Here is a 26,957-nt window from a genome sequence, read left to right as displayed (position 1 = left end):
CATGTGCTGTTGTGGGATGCTCCATATTCCACAATTTGCTAAACTCTCCATCCTTGTCGATGGTCTCAAATTCTGCACTTGTCTTTGGTTCACCGAGATTCCTCCTCATAGTCCAAAAATCATTTATTTTGGTTTGAGTCCAATAATTCTCTTTACATTCATGCAAAATTGATTTGGGCATAGTTTTCTTAGATGGATTAGCAGATTTTAGGTAGAAATTGTAGGACCTCCTATTTTGGATGCCCTGGCCCTCCTTTGTTGTCCTCTATGTGTGCAAGGCCATCATTTGTGATGAAATTTCTTCTGTTGAAATGTTATTATCAACTACAATTTTCTCCCTCTTTTTTAACCTCATCCCAGGAGTCCATGTTTCTAAGCTTTTCTAGCACTGGTTTACTTTCATGTTGACATAACGCTGAAGAGTTCCCATTTTTCTTAAGCCTTGCTTGAACTACAACAATTGGATCATACTACTAGAGACCCTCATCACCAAAGTTAAAAACTGTCAAAAAATCATGTGCCACATTGAATGCTTTTCTCTCAAATGTGAACCCTCCACATGAGAAAGGCAAGGAAGGAAATATTCTCTTCTTTTGCTGACCATGGAAGTGCCTATCTGTGCTCTCCAATTTCTGTACATACTCTAATGTGAATACCCTCTCTATCACATGTATTGGAAGTCTGTATGGTTTTACTGCCGATCCGTAAAACCTTAACACAGTGAATTCTTCCATGAAGAACTAGTCAACCAATTCTATTTGACTTCCAAGTTGAATGCAATCTCTATAAGACACATGCAACCTAGGCATTGGAGTGCTTGTAATTTTATTATACATTGGTGCCAAAAAGAAGTCTACAAAATGGTTGTAGTTCTTTTTGTTATCATGCATCCTTATCTTTGGTGTCCAATCATATTTTAGACACTCTGTTCTCTTCCTAGTCTTCTTATCAATCTAATAGCTCACAATTTGAAGCTTGTTGGTCTCGAATATTGCACGATACTTGGATAGAAGGAGATATCACAAGTAGGATGAGAACCTAAATGTCTTACAGGAACCTTTTTTGATCATTAGTAATTGTTTTTACATGGATTTTACAATGTGCTCAATAAAATTATATCTTACTGGCTGACCTACACAATGGATATTATTAATCATTTCAAGAAGGCTTGCACCCACTTCCCTATCATTTTCCAATCCCAGGCAAAATGACAAGAAGTAAATATTATCCCCAACCCATGGAACAAAAATCTTAGAATCATAAGGAGGCTTATGATTCTGATCCAACGCAATACCAATACCACTCTTTATTAGACCTTTGATAAATGAATCTCTGTGACTTGGATCGAGACTCTCATAATTCCCTGCCAGCTTTTCAAGGTCAATTTGGACATTTGAGTTTTGGGCTTCAAATCCTAGGTTCAACAAACAAGCAAATTCTTCCTCATTTATGGATAGAATTTCCTCCTTTGTATTTTTATTGACAATTGCTTTTTTATCTTCATCGTAATTTTTGGCACAGACCATGACAAAATCAGGGCAAGGGAATTCTTCAGGTAACACCAGGCTTCCCAATCCAACATCCCACGATGCGATTTTATATGTTCTTTGTTGTAACATTGGGTTGAGAATAATAAATTTTGCCCTGCATGGATCTGCCGCCTTACTAGACAATGCATATCTAATATCTATGATATGCTTTTCACCATGGATAGCAGGGTCATAAATATCATGGTATTCATCAGTGAAACCTGGTGTTTTTACCAGTTCGGTTAGGTACATTTTGTTTTTCACTTGGCTTCTTGTTGAACTATTGCTTCCCATTTTCCCCATTACTATTATTGTTAATAATTCAAAATAATGCTAGATAAAAACCTGAAAATGCTAACCCTCAAATTGGACCATGAGATTACCAAAAGCAAAAAAGGTGGGATGTAGGTGTTCTAGATTTTACCCAGAATTTCTATTTCACTAGATTGGCGCAGATAGTCTCTGTTGCAACTTGCATTGCTGAATCTACTAGCTTCTTCTAAATCTCCCTCGATTTATAGGTTTGTCCATGAAATAAAATACAATTATGATTTACGAGTCTCTTATTTTGAAAACTCTGAAAAGTAGAAAAGTAATACCTAAAGGGCAAAATATCTAGAATCATGTTGTAATTTTATTAATTACTATTAATAACTATTCGATGCTGAAGGACAAAACTTTCATTACTTCAGTATAAATTCTGAGGACATTAAGACTCATGTTGTAATTTTATTAATTATTATTAATAACTATTCGATGCCGAAGGACAAAACATTCACTACTTCGTAACTTTATTATAAATTCTGAGGACATTAAATATAATACGTTCAATTCCGGGTGAAGTTCTCACAAATGTGGTCACTTTCCACATTCGGGCTGAAATCCACCCTAGGCCGTTGATCTTTGCTCATCCAACAGACAATGGTACTTGTTTACAGATGTAGTGGGTCCCATGCTTTCTGCCATTTTTCTGGCACGTCACCATACTCGTGTCACTTTTCGGGTCTGTTTTTTTAAGTCTATTTAATCATTTTAAACTTCTACCCGAAAAAGAGATTTATAGTCTATAGACTATAGACTTAATTATATTTAATTAAATTTAAAATGTTCAATTCTGGGCGAAGTTCTCACCAATGTGGTCACTTTTCACATTCGGGCTGAAATCCACCCTAAGCTGTTGATCTTTTCTCATCCGACGGATGATGGTACCTGTTTACAGATGTAGTAGGTCCCACGACTTCTACCATTTTTCTGGCATGTCACCATACTCGTGTCACTTTTTGTATCTGTTTTTAAGTCTATTTAATCATTTAAAACTTCCACCTGAAAAAGAGATTTATAGTTTATAGACTTAATTATATTTAATTAAATTTAAAGTGTTCAATTCCAAGCGAAGTTCTCACCAATGTGGTCACTTTCCACATTCGAGCTGAAATCCACCCTAAGCCATTGATCTTTGCTCATCCAATGGACAATGGTACCTATTTACAGATGTAGTGGGTCCCATGACTTCTGCCATTTTTTTGGCACGTCACCATACTCGTGTCACTTTTCGGGTCTGTTTTTAAAGTCTATTTAATCATTTTAAACTTCCTCCCGAAAAAGAGATTTATAGTCTATAGAATATAGACTAAATTATATTTAATTCAATTTAAAATGTTCAATTCCGGGCGAAGTTCTCACCAATGTGGTCACTTTCCACATTCAGGCCGAAATCCACCCTAAGCCATTGATCTTTTCTCATCCGACACATGATGATACCTGTTGAGAACTTGAGTGTTGTCAGATGTCGTCGGTCCCATAATAAGAGACATTTAAATTTAAACATGTGCAATAGTTTGAGATAACTATTAAATATAATGTTAATATTATTTGTAAAAAATTGAAATTCAAAAATAGTATAAAACATGAAACTTAGTTTCTAGAATAAAACAAATAAGTAAATAAAAATATAAATTTTGATATACAATTTGAAAGGTAAAATTTTAATATAAAAAATAAAACATTCAATATTAAATCTAAAATATTAATTTAAAGTTTAATAAAATTCTTTGAAAATATGTTTACGATATATAATTTTAAAAAATAGTTTAAAAATATATATAAAAGTTCAACATAAATTTAGTGTATTAATTTTAAAAAATGTGCAGTCCTCAACCTATGAAGGCGAGCAAATTTGGAAAGTACAAATGCCAAGGTGGTGATTAATTGTTGCAGAAGGAGTTGTCTGCGATAGGTTGCACGAACGGAGGAAGGGGAGGATGGCAAGAAATATTTTTCTTGATCTCATGGCATTAATGCCTTATCGTACACATTCATTACCCGACCTATAAGACGGAGGCAAAATTTATTACCTTTTCATCTATGTACCAGTTTTTGCTTTGAAGCAGAACAAATCTATAGTTCATAGCTTCTATAAGACATTTTTTGTAGGAAGTGCTTTTGAAATTGCAGGTGACCATGGAGGCAAATTTCACACGTCGAACATACAAGAAGTTGGTTCCCTTTTTGGGCAAAGTATCTGATAAACAAATGCAAGGATTGTTCAGGTTTAAGGAGGAGAAGTTGTGGGCGGTAGCTCAACTGATGCTTGCAGAGGAGGTGGCAAACATCAGTCACCGATATCGAACTAACATGGAGGTTTACTTTCTGATTCTGGCGTGGGCCTGTGAAGTCAAACCGGAGGTGGAAAAGGTAAAACTCACATTGGTCAAATTGATTGATGGGGATTTTTTGATTAACTTGGACTCAATCTTGGAGTGGGTGATGTCGAGAGTTGGCATTCAAATTAAGGAAGGGGACGACCAGAAGGAATTGCTTCCTTTTATTCGTGGCCCAGAGGATGAAATCAAATACCAGTGTCATGAACGTGCCCGAGTGGGGTGGGAAGTGATGAAACTCTTTGTGAAATTAACCAGGGTGGGTGAAGTATTGAAGGCTTTGCATGTGGTGGCAAGGATGGAGGCTGGTAGGGAATTAAGGGATAGGGTTGAAGAAGGAAGGGCCATACAGCTACTGGCAAGCTTGGAGGGCGACCCTGACATCGGGTGCCTAAATTGCATTCCAAAAATGAAAGCTAAAGCGGCAAAAGGGAAAGCATCGACCTTCAAGGAGGGAAGGGATTGGGAGGAGGTGACCCAGGGGGATAGTGAGATTGATTGAGTAGCGTATTGATAATGAACTGATTTTTTTGTCTGCTTGCTATAAGCTATGGCCAGTATGGTTTTCTCTTTGTTTGTGTTTATGCATGAATGACTGCAAATTTTGTATCTTGAAACTTTTGAATTAATAGAATGAAAAAATCTTTACCGATAAACTTTTGTATCTTGAAACTTTTGAAATTTTGTATTTTGAATGACTATATATTTATAAAATTATAATCAACCATAATTAATGTACAAATAATTAATGGAACGAAATGACTTTTTTTTAATAGCATTACAAAAAAAAGATCATAGTATTAAATTTATTTCCATTGTTTAACAAATAACTGAAATAATGTAGCTCATATACAAAAAGCATTTGAAAGAAATTAATCAATAAAAATGAAATAGAATTATAGAAAGCATTTTTATATCCATAAGACTATAAGAGGCAAATTGAAACAAACTGGAATTTGAAAAATTATCATTAATATTTATGCTTTTGAAATTTACAATTTTTTTGTTTGAGAATTGAGTCCCCCCAAAACTTAAAAGCCAAAATGAGTGAGCCATTGGCACTGAGCCTATTAGGGTTTGAGGACATAGGAAAAAAAAACTACAGGGGGGTGGGGCTAGGGCACAAGTAGTGGAATTGTTTACAATTTTGCCCTAAGAATCTGGCCCTCCTTCCATGTAGAATTATTCAAACAACATAAGCTGAGAGAATTCTTCAAGCCACATGTAGTTTGGAAAGTGGTCCAAGAGGAACCATTTCTGGATGAAGTCACTGCCAATCCACGCTCATTTCCTATGACGCATCAACTGCTCTGCATTTAGGTTTAGGAGAAACGGTTTCCTGGCCACTGACACTGTTTGGTCAGGGAGGAGAAGCTTGGATAATTAACTCACCCAAGGGATCCCCACCCTACTTCTGCAAGGATGACAAGAGTAATGTCATCTCCAAGGAAGTCTTCCTTAAAAACCTTCCTCAATAGCATCAACATATCCACCTTGCCTCCTCCTAGGTCCAGAAGAGACGCTAAGAAGAGAGATGTAATGTCCGTGTTAACACGGTAGCTATTTTCATTTTGTAGAAACTCTCTACCCAACACCATCCGCATAGCCTCATTGGTGAACGACCCAACCTCATTGCAAACTAATTGGAGGGTTGGGTCTCTAACGGAGCCTAGAAAGGCCCTCTGGTCCTTTGCATAAATGCTTCTCAAGAGGATGGGAGTGTCCATATTGAGAAAATAGATTAACAAATTAAACAACCTGAGCCTATAAACTTAAAATACCATGAGTTGAAGCTCTGATGATTTATTTACCAAATGGCTAAGGCTAATTGAAAATGAAAGAAGCAGAGATCGTATATAAATTGTTGAAGCTCTTGATTGTAATAATTACTTCTTTAACTGTATTAACTGCTATAAATTTTTTTAAATCTTTCGTATCTCTGCAAATCTTTCCCATAAATGCACTATTGTGCAAAAATGGAAACAACTATGAACCAGTACCAAATTGGCAAGTATCACATTGGAAGTCGTGGGGACAGAGTGGATTGCAATGAGTGAAAATATATATATTAAATGAACAAAATTATTGATCATGATTTGTGACATTTGATACGTGTCTATTGAATCTAATTCCATTTCGGGCACTTTCTGGTGAGCTATGTTCTCTTTAGAAAATTGGGCCGAAATAAAGCTTCAGCCATTGATCTACGATCATCGAACGATTTAAAATCATTAATATATTTTAGTATGTGTCACCCTTCACGTGTCAAAGAGGTCGCACTTATTGATACATCATGTAGAGTCTGGGCTCAATGTATTATGTGATGTGATGTACTGATGTGATGTGATGTGCCTTGTCTATTAATGGTAATGAATTCATGAAATCACCAATAAATTATATATTGTACCATAAATAACAAAATATTCACCGAAACAAATTAAATAATTTTCAAGCGATGGAAAAAAATCGCCAATACATTTAAATGATTTTCAAGCGGTGGATAAAAATCGCCAATACATTTAAATAATTTTTCCTTCGGAGTAAAATTTTTTGCTCATACAATTATAAATTTGTTCCTTTTAACAAAAATTATTCGCCTCCCACAATAAATATTTTCCTCATAGAACAAGGTATTATTTGCCATAAATTTATGGAATTTTCGTACCCTAGAAAAAAAATCGCCAATACAAAATAATTTTTTCCACATTAATTTTTTTTTTTTTGTCATCGATATGAAAGTTTCCCCCTGAAAATAATGTTTGATTCACAAGGATTTTACATAGTTGCTCGGGGGGGGGGGGGGGGGGGGGGGGGGGTGGTTCTTAAAGTTATCCCTGATTGGAGGAAGCTGTTCATACTGCTGCATATACTTTGAGCTGGGTTCAACTAAGAGCAAACATCAAAATGACACCTTATGAGGTGGTATGACCGGAAGACATCAGTCAAATAATTCAAAGTATTTGGAAGTAAGTGTTTTATTAAAAAAGATATGGATGGTCTAGGCAATCTTGACTCCAGGAGTGATGAAGGAATCTTCCTTGGTTACTCATCTAATAGAAAGTCCTAAAAATGCTACAACAAAAGACTAAGAAGAGTAATTGAGAGTGTGCATGTAAAAGTTGATGAGGAAATATACAAAGGAATTTAACCACAAGTTAACTGATATGATGATTTTGGTGATAAAGGTGAGGAAGCTCAGTTAGATAATGAATCAAAAGAAGCATCAAAGAAGGCTCCCAACTGGTATGTGTAGTTGAATCACCTAGAAGAGAAATTTTTTGGAAATAAGAGTGATGGTGTGCAGACTAGAAGAAGACTTGACCAGAATGATGAACAAGTCAACTTCTGCCTCATGATTGAAGTAGAACCTAAAAACTTCAATGAGGCCAACAAAAGACAAGAATGGATGGATGCCATGGAAGAAGAAATGCAATAGATTGAGAAGAACAATACTTGGGAGTTAGTTCCTAGACCGGAAGATAAGAACATCATTGGCACTAAATGGGTCTACCAGAATAAGATGAATGAAGAAGGTAAAATTGTTAGGCATAAAGCTAGACTAGTGTGCAAAGGATACTCTTAGGTAGAGGGAATTGACTTTGAAGAAAAATTTGTATTGGTAGGTAGATTAGAAGCAATTAGAATGTTTCTAGCCTTCTTTGCCTACAAGGATTATAAAGTATATCAAATGGATGTCAAATCTACCTTCCTAAATGGAAATTTGGAAGAAGAATTGTACATGAAGCAACTGGAAGGGTTTTTGCTACATGACGATGAAACATTTGTGTGCTGGTTGAAGAAAGCCCTATATGGTTTAAAGCAATCTCCTAGAGCATGGTATTCAAGATTAGATCAGTACTTGAAGGAGCAAGGATTCAAAAAGGGGAGTGCTGACAACAATTTGTACATAAAGAAAGATGAAAACCACATGATCATTGTCGTTGTGTATGTAGATGACATTATCTTTGGACGCAACAAGGACATCCTCCACAAAGAATTTGATGATCAGATGCAGTCTAAATTTGAGATGTCAATGCTTGGTGAATTGACACACTTCCTTGGTGTGTAGATATTACAACAAGATAAGGGAACATTAATCTCACAAATCAAGTATGCGAAAGAAATGTTGAAGAAATTTCAACTGAAGGATTGTAAATCGGTAAGTACCCCCATGGTGACCGGAAGTAAATTGAGCAAGAATGATGAATCACTGGTAGTAGGTCAGACTTTGTATAGATCCATGATAGGTAGTCTATTGTATCTAACTGCTTCTAGACCGGATATAGTACATGCAGTGTGCATGGTGACCAGATTTTAAGCTGCACCGTAGTCACATATGAATGCTCTAAGAAGAATCTTTAGGTACCTACAAGGAACACTCAATTATGGATTGTGGTACCCTCTGAAAGGGGAATTCATCTTGGAAGCATATACTGATGTTGATTGGGCAGGTTGCATTGATGACCGAAAGAGCACAAGTGGTGGTACATTCTTCCTAGGTGACCGGTTGGTCTCATGGCATAGCAAGAAGCAAGACTCAGTCTTCCTATCAGCTACTAAAGTAGAATACATTGTTGCTGCTATATTATGCTCTTAGGTGCTTTGGATGAAGCAGACCCTCAAAGACATACAGGTGGACATCACAGATCCTATACTCATTAGGTGTGATAATTCGAGTGCAATCAACATAGCAAAGAATCCAATGATGCATTCTAGAACAAAGCACATTGCTATCAAGTATCATTTTCTCAGAGAGAAGGTTGAAAGACATGAAGTAAGGATGGATTATGTTCCTACTGGAGAACAAGTAGCAAACATTTTCACTAAATCATTATCAGTAAGCACCTTTGAATACCTAAGACACAAGTTGGGAGTTGTGTCATCTGACTTATGCACTTGAGAAAGGCATGATTTATGTGGTTCAGGGGGAGCTCATAGTAGTCTAAGGGGGAGCTTGGTTTGGATCTAAGGGTGAGGGTACAATACCCTTTATCATTGTGTCAAAGGGGGATAAATGTGTCTTGAAGGTTCTTGCAGTAAGTTGACATCAATGCCAAAGAGGGAGATTGTTGGCAATTTGGCATTAAGTTGTCATTGATGTCAACCAGTTTGGCAAGGTGATCGGTATGATGACAATACATATGAGTGTGTGGAGATAGAAGAAAGGTTACCAATAAATGTGACTTGTGTCATCTATTTTTAAAGAGGGCTTACCGGTAAGGCATAAACCAGGATGAAGGCTGTTTGTGTGTTATAAAGGCACAACAACTGGTGAACGGAACAAAAAGGATGGTTGATAGTCATATTGATAAGATAAGCTAAATCGGTAGTCAACCTTGAATGATTAAGAATGTCAAACTGACATAGGAATCCAAGTAGAGGTGGATGTCAACAAGCATGATAACTAAATGCCAGGTGGAGGTACCGCAGAGGCCGGTGGAGTGTGCATCGAGGAAACAAATCTGCAGGCAGGTCAACTTTTATGAGGAACTTGCAAGTCACGGAGGATGAAAGAAGATTGCGGCTCGAGGAAAGAAAGATGGAAAATAAATCACACTAATCTTGCAAGAAGATCTATTCTTCGTACGTGTTAGGTGAAGGAAACAACAAAGCCATTAATGGCGAGTGACAGAGAAAAGCAAAAAAGCATGGTGCAAACCTCTAGATTTAGAAAATGCACATTGGAATGCAAAGTTCTACTTGTGATTGAATGTATTTATAAAGATTATATCCCTAAAAAGAAGATTGAATCAAAAGGGATTCAGATTAAGTTGGAAAAGGAAAACCTAACATGACAGTGTTTGAATGCATTCTTGGTGGGAATCCATGATTATAAATACATAAGCTTGAAACAAAAAAGGTTGATGCTTGTGGAGAAGAAGAAGAGTGAAGAGAGCTTGAGTGCATTGAAGAATCATCTACCTTAGAGTTTATTCTAAGTAAGTTGTAGAGTGAGTCAACAAGAAAACTGGTGAGAGGGTTTAATCGACAGTGTCTGAGTACTGATATAACTGTAGTAGGTCCAATTGCTAAGCGAATCAGTGAGGTATGGTAGAGCAAGGCAACATCCAAGTGTGACACATTGAGTTGTGAGACTATGGGAGAGAGAGAGAGAAGAGCTACCAATAATTAGAGAGTGATCTCACAACCGATAGTATGAGATCCAATAAAGAAGAGAAGACTGTCAATCGACGGTAACATATTTGATCAAGAGTTGCATAACTCATTTGCAACAAGAAGCCATAATTGTATCTAAATTGTATTTCAATATACATCACCAAGTTGGAGCTTAGTGTAGGGGTTAGTGCTCTTTGGGTTGGTGTCCTAAATCTTTGTAATTCATTGTTTCTTTTGTGAGGCTGGATTGGAGCAGTAGTGTTCAACAATATTTCTCATGAAGGTTTCTCCCATATTGGGTTTTCCTCATACATTTGGTGTTGTGGAGTGCATTTGTGTGATTGTATTCTTTGGTCTCCTCATTTTCTTTATTGATTTGATTCTTTAGTTCTTAGGATAACAACCGGTATTCTAAAGTTGCCTTAAAAGAGAGAATAGTTTAGGAACCACTGATTCACCCCCCTCTTAGGGGTACTTTGAGTTCAACAGGAACACCTTGACCGATCGCTAGACATGCCTATCCATAGCATGCACATTCTCATCAGGTAGGAGCATATCACTTATCCTCTTTACTTCCTTACCGGTTCTCATGCTCACTAGTAGCCATCCTGATGACACCATGTCATCAACCTTCAATTGATTCCATCTAAGGCATCTGCATACCGCTTGTACTTTCTATCTTCATCTGCTCCACTTTTCCATCTATTGGTTCCCAAAACCATAGATTGGAAAACAAGAAGACTGGCCAATTCCTCAAGTAGTCCAATCAGCCTTGGCCAACGAACAGGGATGGTCAAAGACCAAATCCCTCTACACTTAAGGCTCCACTTAACCTAGGTGACTGTGCCTCTTCCTCTTAAGAACAAAAGAGGTTATTTATAGTGGATTTAAACCTTTTAGTAAGTTTACACAACTAACAAATTATTGTTCTGCAACTATGCTTTATTATGTTCTTTAACTGAATGCTTTGAAAATAAATTATTGTGAATGTATATTGAAAATGAGATTGCTTTTAGGACTTAAATGAAATCTACATAGGTTAGTTTATAAAGGATTTGGGAAAAATATTTCTCTATCAAGGACCTTGAATGCATACAGATCAAAACCTTAAAAGATCAATAACATACTAGTGCCTCTATCTAGGGATATATATGACACTTTGTGGACAAAATATCTTATCAACTCAAGAGACAATTTCTCATCAACTATGAAGGTTCAGTATGCGTAAGAACTCAATCTTTCACTTAATACAACAACATTTTCTTCACATCATAGAAAATCTATGAACAACTTTATCAAGAGGACAAAGATAATCATCAACACAAAAGTGTACACAATATTTGGAAAAAGAAACAATGAACCTTGTATATTAATCTTCTAGAAATAATTGCATACATAAGCTACACTTGCAGATAGTCCATTACAGATTGCTTGCACAAAATGATATTTCTTCTTCCTATAGACTTCCCTAATACAAAATTACATTTAGTCCTTACAACAGTATGTTGTTCTCATGATTCTTCCCCCCTATCATCGGTTTTGTTATCCCGTTATATACATAACTGAAGGGATGCAAACAAGCTTCAAACTGATGCGTCTACTCCTAACGACTACCTAATTTGCAATTGAAGACATGTAATTACAACATGACAAACTACTAAGTTCACAGACTAAGATCTTAGGCATTCCCTTAGTTTCTTCCACTTGTATACTCCTTAGTACCATTGTTTTCTCGATAAACAAATCCTGTGTGAGAGAAAGAAAATTAGGTATTCATTAAGTCAAACATAAAAACTTACCTTCGACTGTATCGACATGTCTTCCCAATGACATCTCCTTGCACTTCACCATCCGCCGTAACAATCCTATCAGGATTTGACATAGCATAAAAATCCTCCTCCCAACGTCCCGATGAGTCTTAAATCTATGTTACTTTGTCGGTATAACTCATACTGATATCCCCACAAATGCTTTTATCTTCATTGAGGGTCAGAATAGCCTTTTTTATATTCCTCCCGAAGTCTTGATGTTACTCCAATGCACTTTTGTGCTTTATACCTCTATGTCTACTTTATCGGTATAGGTAATACCGATGGTTCCACCTTCCGATTCTCCATGTCATCGGGGATCGGCGTAACCGTTTCTACACTATCCTGATATGGTCATTTTCTCCGATGGACCCGCCTTCAGTTCCCTTCAGTCATCAAGCACGACATGACATGAAAACACATTTCCTTGATGACCTAAGTTACCCCAATGACATGATCTATATCAATGTAAAATATTCCAATGACTACACCTCTCATTGGGTATCGTAATAAATCATTTCACACTTCTCCGATGCTAGAAGTCACCTTGATAGATCCGCCCTCTATGGAATTCTACTCATTGGGCATCAACATAACTTTAGAATGTGTCTCTGGTATCATAAGCTTTCCCGACGAGTCCTCCCGCGCTTTACTCTCCTTTTCGGGCTACTTTGGTCTATTGGTGTAAGTTTTTTGGTTCTTTCCCGAAATTTAACATTTTCTCCGATGAACCCATCTTACTTCTGGTCTGCACCTTTTACTTTGGTTCTTCTTGTTGCTAAGTCATGAAGATTAATTGGTGAGCTATTTCCCATCACGGTATAGCGACCACCATTGGATCATCTGCGATCATCGTCCGATCCGCCTGATTTGCTTGATCTTTAGCCATCATCCTCACCAGCTTGTTGTAAAACTTTTGTTTCCTCGGGATGTGTGTGCATGCATGGGGTCCACTGGGTTCAGCCTTCTTCATGCCAAAAGCCATTTGTCTTTCAACAGTATGGATGTGTGTGACTTTTCATTTGAATACAAAAGATATCTTCTCCACAATCGATTTGGGATAAATGGTTTTATGCCTCCCCTTCTATTGCATGTGTTCTATGCTCGAGCCTTTTCTTGAAAACCTCTGAGCTCAGTTTGTAGCCACGTGACCCATGGTAACTATGTTTGCTTGGAAGTTTCTAATTCCTTTTCTACTGCTCAATTTGTGTAGGCTTGGAGGACTGGCAATGCCAATAATAAGGCATTTAATCTTTTGGACAACTCCATTTTCTTCAGTTATGCCCCTGCATATAAGACACCAACAGTAAATGTTTGTATGATGAAAAGGAGGGATCCATATTTAGCATAAAATAGTTTATAAAAATATGTGCTAACAATGGCTCTTTTGGGGATGTATGTTCTCTTTAAGGACATAGCAAGATCCTAGTTATCTCTGGAAAGCAGACCAAAATGAAAATTGAAAACACATACAGAAAATGAAAGGAAAACTACACTACTATAACACAGGAAATACTCCCTGATCATCAAGAGAAGAAATTCTTGAGGTATTGAGCATGGACTTGGAATTCCAGCACTTTGCCATTGGTATCCTGCAAGTAATATGATCTTTCTCCACTTTTTTCAAAGATGATATAAGGTCCTAGCCAGAGTGCATCAAATTTTCCATGTTTTCCTTTGTCTTGGTCTTTGGCATTCCATCAAAGTGCCCATTCTCCCTCCTCAAAAGTTCTGTCATAAGCCCTTTTATCATGTAAAGCCTTAATCCTCTATTGCCTCTGAATGTTTCTTTGCCGAGCCTCTCTTCTACATTCATCCAACTTAGCCAACGCCATAAATCTATCCTCCATAAAGTTCACCTCTTCTGAAAACTCTTCTGTTACATATTTATAAAATAGGATCAAATTAGTCAAGGGTAATCTTGCTTCTTTGCCATATACAAGCTTATATGGAGCAAATCTTGTGGACTTCTTGACTATCACTCTATCAGCCCATACTGCTAATATCAACTTCGAATCCCAAGCTCTTTTATTATCACCCAACATCCTTTGGATAATCTTCAACAAGTTTTTATTGCTGGATTCTACTTGTCCATTTCCTTGGGGATGGTAAGGTGATGAATAGAACAAATTGATGTCATAATTTTCACAAAAATCAGAGAACTCATCGGATCTGAAACACATCCCATTATCTACCACGATTTTCTGAGGTACCCCAAATCTAGTAAGAATGTTTTCCAAAAGAAACTTTATCACAACTTTGCTGGTAGTTTGTCTTGTGGGAATGAATTCAACCCACTTAGTAAAATAATCAGTAGCTACCAAAATCCATTTATTCCCACCACTATATTTGTTTATTATTTCCCCTATGAATTCAATACCCCCCATCTGGAATGGTTCCTCTGAATGCATGGGTCTTAGAGGAATAGCTCCATTATACTTAAGCTTCTCTGAAATTTTTTGGCATGCTTCACATTTTCTGATATAAGCATGACAATCCTCAAAAATTTGGGGCCAATAATAACCGACATTAAGAATTTTATGAGCAGTGGTTTTGGCTAAGAAATGGACTCCGTATACACCTTCATGTAAGTCTCTCAAAACAACAGATGATTGACACTCATCTAGACACAATAAAAAGAATACCATCTCTATTTTTCCATTATAGATCTCTATTAAGTAACACATACTTAGATGCTTGAAGCTTTAAATTTCTATTCTGACTATCATTTAAACTATCTAGACATTTTATATATTTTAAGTAATATACAATATTTGTACACCAAGTACATCTCTCAATGCTAATTTTTACATCTTCCAACTCTACCTGATTTACCTGTGCTGCTTCAAAATTGGATTCTGCCATTAAATTTGCCAAATGCTGACCCCTTACCATCTTTGTGATTTGTAGATCAATATTGAATTCTTGGATCTGATTTATCCATCTGCATCTCCTTCTAGTAGTTTCTGATTGTCTGAAGATGTCTTTAACAACAACATTTGGCACATATGCAATGATAGTGGCACCAACCAAATAGGGTCTGAAAGATTTTATAGCTTTCACAAGAGCATAAGCCTGTTTTTCGTTCAAATCATAGTTCAATTTAGATGTTTGTAAGGTTTTGCTAAAAAATGCCATTGGCTGTTCATGGCCCTCACCATTCTTTTGTAACATGACAACAACAATGGTATGGAATGAGGCTAATGAAAAAACTTGGAAGGGTTTAGAGAAATCAGGTGATTTTAATATGGGGGGTTCCTTGATGGCTCTTTTGATATTTACAAAAGCTTCAAGAGCTTCATTAGTCCATTTTATTTTAGCACCCCTTTTCAACATTTTAGCAATAGGCTTTATGACTTCAGAGAAGTTTGAAACAAATCTTGTTACAAAGTTATTTTGACTGAAAAAAGATTGAATTGCTTTAACTGTTTTTGGGATTTGAGTTTTATCAATAGAAGAAATCCTTTCTGGATTGATTTTCTCACCATCTTTTGAAACAATATGACCTTACAACTTTCCTTTAGTAACCCCAAAATGACATTTTTTAGGATTCAAAGATATGCCATATTCCAATGCCCTAATAATTTTTTTTCTAAGTCGTTACAATTATCTTTTGCATTTTTAGAATAAGCAGTCATATCATCTTGGTACACTGCTAAAATATGATCAATTAACCCTTCAAAGGCTACATCCATAGCCCTATGGAATTTAGATCCTACATTTCTTAACCCAAAAGGCATACTTTCATACACATAAGTTCCCCATGGTGTAGTAAAGGCTATCTTGTATTTCTTTGACTCCTTGACCTTAACTTGGTTATAGCCTAAAAACCCATCCATAATAGACAATAATTCATTTCTTGTAACCTTCTGCAACAAATCTTCCATGTTAGGCAAAGCATAGTTATCCTTCAAAGATGAAACATTTAGATTTATGAAATCTACACATAACCTAATATCACCATTTTTCTTTCATACTAGTACTAAGTTTGACACCCATGTTGAGTGCCTTATAGGCTCAATAATCCCTGCATTTCTCATTTTCATTAACTCCTCCTCCATCTTAGGAGCCAAGGTAGGGTTTATAGGCCTTTGTTTTTTTCTGAAGGGTTTAACATCCAATTTTAATGGTATCTCATGCTGAAAAAGGTCTTCTCTATATGCTTTAACTTCATCATATGACCAAGCAAAGACATGCCTATACTTCCTCAATAAATTTGTCAATGCTGTTCTAATCTTAGGTGTAAGCTTCTTACCGATGTATACTTCCCTGGGATTACTTTCACTTCCCAAGTTTAATTTTTCAACACCTTCACACCCTCCTGAACTAGGTCTAAAATTAGCCATATCTTTGTTATCAAACATTCTTTCCAGCTCTACCAATCCCTTCAGGATTTTATTTGTCTTCAGCTGCAACACCTCCTGCCCAAGTACTGTCTCTTTTCCATCCTTGTCTTCTACAAGTCCATTCCAATCAATCTATTGGTCTGCATATTGATCTTCACAAAAGAGAAATTTCTGTAGATCCTTGTCATCATCAAACACTTGCCAACTCTTAACATTATCAGGAACAAATGGTCTTGTTTTAATTTCAACTTGTGTAATATCATCAAAAGGGATATCATTATGTTTGATTGCTAAGTTAGCCATGAAGTCCACCAAAATATTATTGGACCTTCCAGTCCAATTAATCGAAAAATCATCAAAGAGTTCAATGCAATCCCAAATCTCATTCCTGTAACTTCTTAATTTTGTATTTTTTGCAGAAAATTTGCCTCTAACTTGTAAAATAGCTAATTTTGAATCACCAGAAACTGTTAGTAACTTAATGCCATGTTTATTTGCTATTTTAAGTCCTAATAAGAGAGCTTCATATTCAGCAATATTATTAGTAAATTCAAATGCCAATGAGAAAGAACATTTAAAAGATTTTCCATTAGGTGAAATAAACACAACTCCTACTCCATTTCCATCCTTACTGCATGCACCATCAAAATACAATTTCCAAATTAAACTTTCATTGTGTTTAACAACCTCTGTAATTTTTTCAATTTCTAAAGGTTTAGAAATACTTACCTGAAAGTTGTCCATATCGAAATGGTGAAAGCAAGTTACTTGATCCGGATCCACTTCCTCTATGAGGTAGGGAGATCTTGGTTCTCTGTTGATTCTTACCTTTTCTCCTTTGACCGGGATGATAGCATATGATAGATCTAATTGCACATATCCACCTACCAAGTTCGACCATTGTCTGGATAGCAGCATTCCATAGTTCGCATGCACTTGCACAACTATTACATCTATTTTATAGGCAGTGTCTAGACAAGCTAGAAACCTGAACTCAATATCTTTTATGATCCCGCCTACTCAGATTGACCTATTATCCAATATTGCATAACATTTTCCATAAGGGATATCTACCTTCATTCCCAACTCTTTCATGACATCCTCTGGCATAATATTTACTACTGCTCCCGAGTCTATCATGTAGTTTCTTACCATCTTATTGTTTATAAGCAGTGTTAAATAAAAAGGATCCACTTGTGCGAAGTTTTTGGTAATGGACGTGCCTAAATATACCACAAGAGGATCTTCTTTTGACTTTGGATTTTCTTTATTGGCATCACCCACATTTGATATGATTTTCAAAGTCTCATTCTTGTAATTTGGAAATTTCATCACTTCAAGCAAAGGCATATAAATTTTTACCCGAGACAACACTTGAGACATAAAAGTTCCACAGTTTGAAAGAGGCTTACTGATTTGTTTTTTCTCCATAGGCTTGACCAATTTCGGGGCATCAATATTCTTTATTGGTTCACTTGGAGTTTCTTTCCCTTTCTTGTCATTTACCTCCTTGTTCACATTTTGTTTTGAGACTTTTGTGAATATTCCTGCAGGCCTCCCCTATTCAGGATTCACTGTTCTGTTTCTTAGCTGGTAATTACTCTTGGCCTGGGCAACAACAACCACTGTGAATGCTCTCTTCTCCTCTTCAGTCAAGTTTCTCAAAGAAGGCATTGCTTCCTCTTGAAACAATTTTCTCAAGGCAGGGATATCTTCATCATCATCAGAAAAAACCTGCTATATGCTATACTGCTGATGGTTTCTCATCATTTGCACATTTGAATGTTGCTCTTGCTCAAATGAATCCTCATCTCTACCCCACATAGGATCTGATGACAAAACATTAACTGTAGGCTCATATTGCTCTGCTTGATACCAATCCTTCGTCAAGCCCTGTGCAATCATGCATTGATCTTCATCATGGGGAAGATTGCAGACCTCACACCATGGGAAATCTCCCATAAAGTTATTTTCCCTCTTCAGTGGATCTAGAGTTTCTTTACTCAGATTTGGTTTTATTGGCTTGCCATCCTTCCAGTTGGTGTTATAAGGCATATCATGGAGTCTAGGCCTATTGAAATTCATTTGTCTATTATTTCTGTATGATGGTTTTTCATTAATACTTTGTTTACCTTTTATGTCCCTAAGCATGTCGATGATCTGAGTAAGGTCATCTTTCTTGGGAACCCTAGGATTATATAACTCTGGATCATCTCTTTTAGCAATTTTCCCAGCAACCATCCTATTGTTCTCAATGGTTGCAACAATCTTGAAGGCTTGTTGTAGAGTATTAGGTTTATGAGACAAAATATCATAATGGGGTTTGCTGTCAAAAGCACTCAAATAAAAGTTAACCAGAAATGAATCAATAGGTCTGACATATCTGGGTATTCTATTTAATACTTTATTAAATCTTTTATTAAACTTAACAACTGATTCATTTTGATTTTTCTTTATACTTGTTAATTCACGAGATGCAAATGAAGGATCATTGTGATCTCCAAATTCTTCCAAGAACAATGTTACAAACTCATCCCAATTGTTGATACATCCATCAGGAAGATTCCTATACCATTCTCCTGCATCTTCTGTCAAAGATTGAACAAACAACTTCATGAATACATCCTCATGATGAAACTCAAATTCTTCAATAATATTTTTTACATTAACTGCATATTGTTCTGCTGAATTGGTTCCATTTCCTAAGAATTTGGGGATTGCTAATCTTAAATCACTAGTGATCTGATTTGGATAGCCAACAATGGCAGTGAAATCCAATTGCCTATATCTTTCAATGATCATAGGCCGTTTGCCACCCTAATTGTTGCTTTGATTGTTAATATTTCCTCTACCGAATCCACCATTATTGCCATAATTACCATTGTTCCAATTGTTTCCACCACCATTATTATTAAGGTTATTTCCATGTTTACCTCCATTTCCATTATTGTTGTTTCTACCTCCACCATTACCATTTTCATAATTGTCATTGTTAATTCCATTATTTCTATTATTTTGGTTGCTACCATATCTATTACTTCGTCTATTATTATTTATAATATTACCTCTGTTTGTGTTATTCTAGTCTCCATCATTCTCTTCATTTCCATTTCTTCCTCTATTATCTTGGTTGTTTCTATTCCTTTCTTCATTTTGATCCCTATGCACGTCCCCCCATCTTCTGCTTCCATTTAATAATGGGTTATCAAAGGTTCTAAAAGGTTGCTCTATTTTTCTTATATGAGGGGACTATATTAAGGTGCTGTTGGCTTACCTCCCTCATCTTTACTTTTCTTTTCTATCCTTCCTGATCTAGGGGTTGGAATTTCATCCATTTGTATCCCTAATCTTTGTAATACCCAATCTTTCTGTCTCCTAAAATCTCTTGCCCTTTTGGCTTCATCTACATTCAAGTATTCCCGTTTAAGTATGATTTCACCCAATTGCTTGTCCTCCTCAGTCAAGATTTGATCATGGCCATCATTATTATATTTTGCATTTAAGGCATAAAATGGGGTTTCCTCTAGATTTTCAGACTTATCACCGGATGAAGAACCATCCTCTATGCTAGGAAACTTTTTATAACCTCAGGATGCCATACTTGTTATTGATTTCTTTTCTTTACGCCTTTTCTTTGGACTCAACTCAACAATATTATCCTCCTCTTTATGCAAACAAATTCTTCCCTGCATCAATTTTATTGATAAATGTCTAGGGGTTTCTCTTATTTTCTCAAAATACAAACTATTATTCATGTATTGAAATGTAGAGTTGCCACCTCCTAAGAGGAATATATTACCAACTTAACTGATCTTCTGGGATCCTCCCTCCAATAGAGTCTAAAAGAAACTACCAAATATTTTGAAAACTTTGTAAGACAACTCCCCAATAGAGTCACCAATCTGTTGGTTCCCAAAACCACAGATTGGAAAACCAGACGACTTGCCAAATCCTCAAGTAGTCCAATCAGCCTTGGCCAACAAACAGGGATGGTAAAAGACCAAATCCCTCTACACTTAAGGCTCCACTGAACCTAGCTGGGTGTGCCTCTTCCTATCAAGCACAAAAGAAGTTATTTATAGTGGATTTAATCCTTTTAGCAAGTTTACACAACTGGAAATTTATTGTTCTGCAACTTTGCTTTATTATGTGCTTTAACTGAATGCTTTGAAAATAAATGATTGTGAATGTATATTGAAAATGAGATTTCTTTCAAGACTTAAATGAAATCTGCATAGGTCAGCTCATATAGGATTTGGAAAGAATGTTTCTCTATCAAGGACCTTGAATGCATACATATCAAAACCTTACAAGATCAATAACAAACCAGTGCCTCTATCCAGGGATAGATATGACACTTTGTGGACAAAATATCTTATCAACTCAAGAGACAATTTCTCATCAACTTTGAAGGTTCAGTATGCATTACACAAACAATAAGAACTCAATCTTTCACTTAATGCAACAACATGTGATTCACATCATAGAAAATCTATGAACAAATTTGTCAAGAGGACAAAGATAATCATCAACACAAAACTGTACATAATATTTGGAAAAAGAAACAACGAACCTTGTAGATTAATCTTCAGGAAATAATTGTATACATAAGCTGCACTTGCAGATAGTCCATTATAGATTGATTACACAAAATGATACTTCTTCTTCCTATAGACTTCCCTAATAAAAAATGACATTTAGTCCCTATAGCAGTATGTTTTTCTCATTATTCTTCCCCCCCGTCATCGGTTTTGGTATCCTGTTATATACATAACTGAAGGGATGCGAATAGGATTCAAACTGATGTGTTTACTCCTAACAACTACCTAATTTTCAATTGAAGACATGTAATTACAACATGACAAACAACTAAGCTCACAAACTAAGATCTCAGGCACTCTCGTAGTTTCTTCCGCTTGTATTTTCCTTAGTGCCATTGTCTTCCCAATAAACAAATCCTGCATGAGAGAAATAAAATTAGGTATTGATCAAGTCAAACATAAAAACTTAGGTTTGGCTGTATCAGTATAAGTCTTCTCGATGATATCTCCTTGCACTTCACCATCCGCCATAACAATCCTATTGGGATTGAGCATAGCATAAAACTCCTCCTCTCGACATCCCGATGAGTATTCAATCTATGTTACTTTGTCGGTATAACTCATACCGATATCTTGATAGGCACTTTTATCTTCTTCAAGGGTCGGAATAGCCTTTTTCTATTCCTCCCAAAGTCTCGATGTTACTCCGATGCACTTTTGTGCTTTATACCTCCAAGTCTGCTTTATCGGTATAGGTAATACCGATGGTTTCACCTTCCGATTCTCCATGTCATCGGGGATCGGCCTAACTATTTTTGCACTATCCAAATACATTCTTTTTCTCTAATGGACATGCCTTTAGTTCCCTTCAATCATCGGGTATCAACATGACATGAAAACACATTTCCCCGATGACCTAAGTTACCCCGATGACATGATCTATATTGGTGTAACTTATTCCGATGACTACACCTCTCATCAAGTATCAAAATAACTCATTTCACCCTTCTCTGATGCTAGAAGTCACCTCGAGAGATCAACCCTCTGTGGAATTCTTCCCATCAGGCATCGACATAACTTTAGAAATGTGTCTCCGGTATCATAATCTATCCCAACGAGTCCTCCCGCACTTTACTCTCCTTTTCAGGCTGCTTCGGTCCATCGATGTAAGTTTTTTGGTTTTTTCCCAAAATTTAACATTTTTTCCAATGAACCCATCTTACTTCTGGTCTACACCTTTTGCTTTGGTTCTCCTTGTCGCAAAGTCATGAAGATTAACCAGTGAGCTATTTCCCATCATAGTATAGCGACCACCTTTGGATCATCTGCGATCACCGTTCGATCTTCCTGATCTGCTTGATCTTTAGCCCTCATCCTCACCAGCCTATTGTAAAAATTTGGTTTCCTTGGGATGTGTGCACGTGAGTGGGGTCCATTGAGTTCAACCTTCTTCATAGCAAAAGCCATTTGTCTTTTGACAGTATGGATGTGTGTGACTTTTCATTTGAATACAAAATATATCTTCTCCACAACCAATGCGGGATAAATGGTTTTATGCCTCCCCTACTATTGCATGTGTTCTACGCCTGAGCCTTTGCTTGAAAAACCTCTAAGCTTAGTCTACAGCCATGCGACCTATGGTGAATGCATTTTCTTGGAAGTTTCTAATGCCTTTTCTATTGCTCGATCTGTGCAAGCTCGAAGGATTGGCAATGCCATTCATAAGGCATTTAATCTTTTGGACAACTCCATTTTCTTCAGTTATGCCCCTGCATATAAGACACATGTAATAAATGTTCGTATGATGGAAAAGAGGGATCCATATACAACATAAAATATTTTGTAAAAATATGTGCTAACACCGTCTTCATCATTAGATTGAACATCATCTCAACCGGTTTGTCACGGTGACAAACTCATCACTTCTGTACTCTTTCTTTTCTGTCCTGGTAGCTTAATATGTCTTTTATATCGGTCTAGTGCATATCCCCGATTTAAAGCACTTGAGGAATCCCTTTGATTCACTAGTATATCCAATGTGAGTTCTTCATTCACTTGCCTTCTACTTCTGTCTTCTCTCACAAAACTAAGATGCATACTCTGTGTAATAGAAGATAAGAACCACTTACCAGTGGGAGTGGATTATTGTTATTTGCATCCTGCAATGCACTCATGTGGCTTCCTTGTTTGTGCAACATATCTTTAAATAGAAACATATGATATAGTGTGGGCATATTTATTGTTAGTCATCTCTTCACAAAGTGTCTACATCTTTATCTGGTTGGAGTCTTGCTATTTTGCATCCACACAACATACTGGTAACCTATACATCCTTCTTGTACACTTGTCATAAGCTTGCTGGTTGACAACCACTCACTTAGTTTATTTGTGTTCTCCATGTCAACACATCATTTACTAGTTGGCATATTCTTTTTATCGGTGACAGACTGTACCGATAACTTGCCCATCCCTTCCACACAAGCCAAATACTAACTTGTATACTGGTGACTCCAAAGGTCATTCTATTGAATGAAATTCTCTCCCTTACCTTACTGGTGCACTACAACACTAGGTGATATCAAGGATATCTCATCCTTTATGAATCCATGACAGTTTTGCCCATACATCTCATATACCGGTAGACCTTCTATACCAGTTGACATCAATGACACCATTTGTGTTATGCATCAGTGACAACACTTCTCATCAATCTCCATACCAGTTGATATCATTGACAACACAATGCCAACAATCTAGCCCTTTGGGATTGATGTCAATTCATGTAGTATCTGACATACTACATAATCTTTCTCCCGCTTTGTATAATCCATGGATTCTTACACATGTAGTATGCTTTATACTACAAAATCCTTCTCTCCCTTTGACAAATATGGCAAAGGGCACTATTAGGGTCTCTCACCTCCTTGTATTTACCATTCACTATCAGATATTTTTCTCTCCTTTTTATCTTTACCAGATGCATCTCCTCCTTTGATACCAATTGGTACAATTTCTCAAGTTACAAGGTTTGAGATGGAGGACTCAACCATCAAATGACACCAATTGAACATGCAAAACTAATACTAATTATTAAATCTCTCAATTTGCAGAAGGGTGTGTCAGTGAATACTACTTACTTTCCGGTCAGACTACATCACCTCCCATTTGATATGCAAAACCCATTCTGACCCCAAAAGATGATACCAATTGTTGAGGCTAACATTGATACCAAATGTATCTCTTTTGATACCAAATACATGTTCTCTTGTGCAGTTAACTTTCTCTCTTAGCAAGAAACCCTCCTAGTGATCCAGTTGATTTCAATTGAGTAGGCATTGAAACATCTCACAAAATCGGAGAACCTCCAAAACACAAACATGTTGGCATTTGCATGAAGATTGCATTTATGAACTATTATATTGTCATTGATGTTAATTGTAACTGGTAAGAAGAGATGTTAGTTACTATTATGAGTCTAGATCGAATAGAGAAGTTGATGATGAAGACAGTCTGATTGAGCTTGAAGCATTGTTGGCCAAGCGGTTACCCAGAGGTACCAGTAAGTACAGAGGTAAATTACCTTTGAAATGTTTTGCATGTAACAAGATTGGACACATTGCAACTAACTGTCCTAATGGTGACAATGAGAATAAACATGGGAAGTACAAGAAGTACAAAGGTAAAGGCAGAAGAGAATGCCTCATTGCAGTTGATGGTGGTATCACTGATGAGGAATTTGAGGGAGATGCAAATGAATGCATTGTCTTTGTTTCCATTAAAGAGGATTTATCTGATCAGAAGGCATTAGTTTCTGTAGACACCTAAAATTGTCTAGTCTAATTAAATAAATATTTTATTTATTTAATTATCTAAGCCTAATTCTTCTATTAATTAAATATATCCTTATTTATTTAATTAATTAATTTATCCTCTTCTAGCCTTATTTCTCATTTAAATAAATAAATTTATTTATTTAAATTATCCTTTTCCTAAATTAAATAAATATCTTATTTATTTAATTGATCCCACTTCTTCTATTAATTAAATAAGTCTTTATTTATTTAATTAATTCATTAGCCTTTTCTACCCATGACACATGTCATTCATCTCTTAATTCATACACTACCTACCCATTTCATTATTTTATTATTTCTTCTACCTACCCTCTAATCATAGCCGACCTCCTTTTACACCTCTCAATCTTATCCGTCCATTTCATATAGTGTCTTCTATATAAGGAGATGCCTCCTTTATTATCAACCCTAATCAAGTATCCTAATCATTCATGCTAATCATCTTTTATGCAATTGACTACACTATGATCCTACTTGCAACCACATTCCGTTCTTTGTTGAGCTCTTGTGCATATAAAATCTGAGAGCAAATATATCAAGCAAGATCAATGGAGATAGGAAGAATGGAGATCAAAACCCTATTGGACATGTGATGGTATAATCTTTGTGATTTCATGTGATTTGCATTGTCTTAGGTAATCTTCATAAGTTATGGTGGATCTTTGTTGATTGTTAGGCTAGGGTTTGGTGGTTGAATTCATTTAGCCTTTCAATATTGTTATTATTGTTATCCATTTTCACCATATACATTTTGGCATGCCCGGTGGGACATGGATTTTTCTTAGATCTATGTTTTTTTTGCAGATTTTTCTAACCCTATATTGCTATTTTGTAAAACAATTTGGAGAATAACCTTGTGCAGCTAGGGTTTTGGACACAAAATCAAGATCTTGGAGAGATTCGATCATATCTCATAAACAGATTGGAAATTTTGCACCAAATTTTTTTTGCAGGTTGAAGAAAGTATCACGAGCTCTCAATCCAAAATTCAAAATTTTTGGAGCACATTTTCATTTTCTATGAAGTTTTTATGATTTTTCATAAAAAATTAATATTGAGAGAAAATGAGAGAATTTTTTGGATTTTCTTACATTTTTGGAAATCTCTCATAATTATACATAGGATCTGTTCTTTGTGATTTTAATTTTGATGTAAAATATTTCCCTAAAAATTGGATCTTTAAAAATTAGGGTTTTTCATTATTTTGATTAGATCTCACAAACAGATTCAAATTTTGACATCAAATTTTTTGTGTAGGTCAGGAAAAGTATCAGAAAGATTTAGTAAAAATTTTAGATTTTTTGGATCTATTTCTCATTTTGTATGAATTTTTTATGATTTTTTATAAAAAATTAATTTTGAGAGAAAATTAGCGAATTTTTCAGATTTTCTTACATTTTTGGAAATCCATCGGAATTATACATAGTATCTGTTCTTTGTGATTTTAAATTTGATGCAAAATCATTCCTCAAAAATTAGATCTTTGAAAATTAGGGTTTTACATTATTTTACTCATATCTCACAAACTGCTTGGATTTGTTGTAGAAAATTTTTTGTGAAAGTTTGGAAGACCATCAAGACTCTCGAATAAAAATTTTAGATTTTTTGGATTGATTTTGCATTTTATATGAATTTTTTATGATTTTTCATAAAATTAATTTTTGGAGTAAATTAGCAAATTTTTTGGATTTTCTTACATTTCTAGAAATCTCTTGAAATTTTACAGGTGGTCTTTTTTTATGATGAATCAGATCTTTGAATTGGTCAACAAAACACATTATTGAAGGCCCCTATTTCACAAAGTCTTTTGGATCTAAAATTTACCTAACTTGTGTGCTTGCAGGAAGGGGTGATTATTTCAAACAATCCAAAATACTAATAAATCTTTGTTGCAGATCCTTGGCAAGGGTTTTTGGATTTTTATTCTGTGCCTTGTTTTCATAGACTAGCAAACATTTCAATTGGTGCACTAAAATTGAATCATTGTCTTTTGTGTCTTGAGCAATAGGCTCTTTTTGTTTAATCTTTAGAGGGCTTGTCTTCCCGTGTGGTCATTAGGACTACTAGTGAGAAGAGAACGACCCAAGTGGTAGTGAGGAAAA

Source organism: Cryptomeria japonica, chromosome 1 (assembly GCF_030272615.1).
Source record: "Cryptomeria japonica chromosome 1, Sugi_1.0, whole genome shotgun sequence".
Lineage (NCBI taxonomy): Eukaryota > Viridiplantae > Streptophyta > Pinopsida > Cupressales > Cupressaceae > Cryptomeria > Cryptomeria japonica.
This window is presented reverse-complemented; position numbering follows the sequence as displayed.